The 1480-nt window shown below is 32.0% G+C and overlaps 1 protein-coding gene across 1 annotated transcript in view; it reads left to right on the forward strand.

Moving 5' to 3' along the window:
• Positions 1-1480, forward strand: part of LOC106677064 (rab GTPase-binding effector protein 1) — a gene marked incomplete in the record, with an annotated part of 26305 nt that overhangs the window by 17579 nt on the left and 7246 nt on the right.

Genomic DNA, 1480 nt, shown 5'->3' on the forward strand with positions numbered 1-1480 from the left:
GAATTGCCACATTTCCCTAGTAACTTGAAAAACCATCTCAATCTGGACAGCTCCTATGATCACATGATTCATTTCCTCACATTTTGACTATGGATGCCTAGTGTATGGAGGACTATCCATTGAAAAGAGACTAAAAAGACTAATGAACTACTTTATAAAATTCATTTTTGGTATTCCCAGGCGTTCTCATATCTCATATTTCTATTCCAGCAAAGCTGGCTCCGGAAACAATACCTCCTTGGCACATTTATATATCAATCCATAATAAAAAAATAAAAATCTTCCTATATCGTTGACCTCCTCACCCTACCATCCATTAACCTATTAAACATAAAATCCCAACCTACCAATCTTCATATCCGAAGGTATAAAACCACCTCCTTTGCTGTTCGAGCATCTTAGGAGTTACCTATATCCATTCGTAAAGCTTCCTCCTTAACTTCATTCAAACTCCAACTATTTATTTATCTCCTAGACCATCAAACTTCTGTGAACTTGTGAATAATATAAGCATGAATAAATATGTATTTTTATTCATATTTTATTTTATTTAAATATTGTAATAAATTCATTTAATCATATTCAAAAGTTAATGTAGCCAGATAAAATCTGCTAAAACTATTCCACATTTTTATTCTTAGGATACCAAGTGTCACAGAATAAAGATTGATTTTTATTTCATTTCATTCATGCAATGTACTATGGCGTGAGTTGGCAGTTCAATTTCATTGAGCACATCGCTCTGATTATTTTTCATTAGTTCTGACATATTAATTTATGTCCAACCTACTTTAGCCAGAATGGGAAAGTTGAGATTTATACTGGGGCGTTTCTAGCAGGGGGAGTTGAGGCATTATTCTTGATGCCAGTTCAAATTCAATCTGGGGGGGAGGGTTTACTTTTATTGTGTGGCTGTCCTATGAAATGAAAATTTTACTTTCCCACCATGGTTTAAAATTGGTAGGTTTCCTCTAGATAAACTCTGTATGTCAGAAATGACCAGGTAGGGAGTAATAAGACAAAAAAAGTTGATATTTATTCCAAAATAAAAGTCCCGATTCAAACCAGCACTACTTTTGACACAAGTATGCTATGCTTATGGCTCAACACGTTCACTCATCCATAGCCTCGAATAAAAAGTATTAAAAACATTATTTGGCTAGATTAAGAAACTATTAATTACTTGAACATAAAACATGGTCATAAACTAATCGAATCTCTTTGCTCTGTAGTCCCAAAGGAACAGAGATTCCTCAACAACTTTTTCTTTTCTATCCTGTATGATTCTCCATTTTCCCATTGTTAAGTTATATATATTATATATTTTAATATCCTGTTTTTTAATCAATAGTTGATATTTATATATAAATGATTTTAGTTGTTTGTATTTTATGTATATCGTTTCAGTATTGTTTTATTTGTTATTTTAAATCAAAAAGCAAGCTTCAGTTTTCATTGTCCAGTTTTCATTGTCTAAAAT

The sequence above is a fragment of the Halyomorpha halys genome, unplaced genomic scaffold (genome assembly GCF_000696795.3).
Source record: "Halyomorpha halys isolate HHAL.00 unplaced genomic scaffold, Hhal_1.1 Scaffold85.1, whole genome shotgun sequence".
Taxonomy (NCBI): Eukaryota; Metazoa; Arthropoda; class Insecta; order Hemiptera; family Pentatomidae; genus Halyomorpha; species Halyomorpha halys.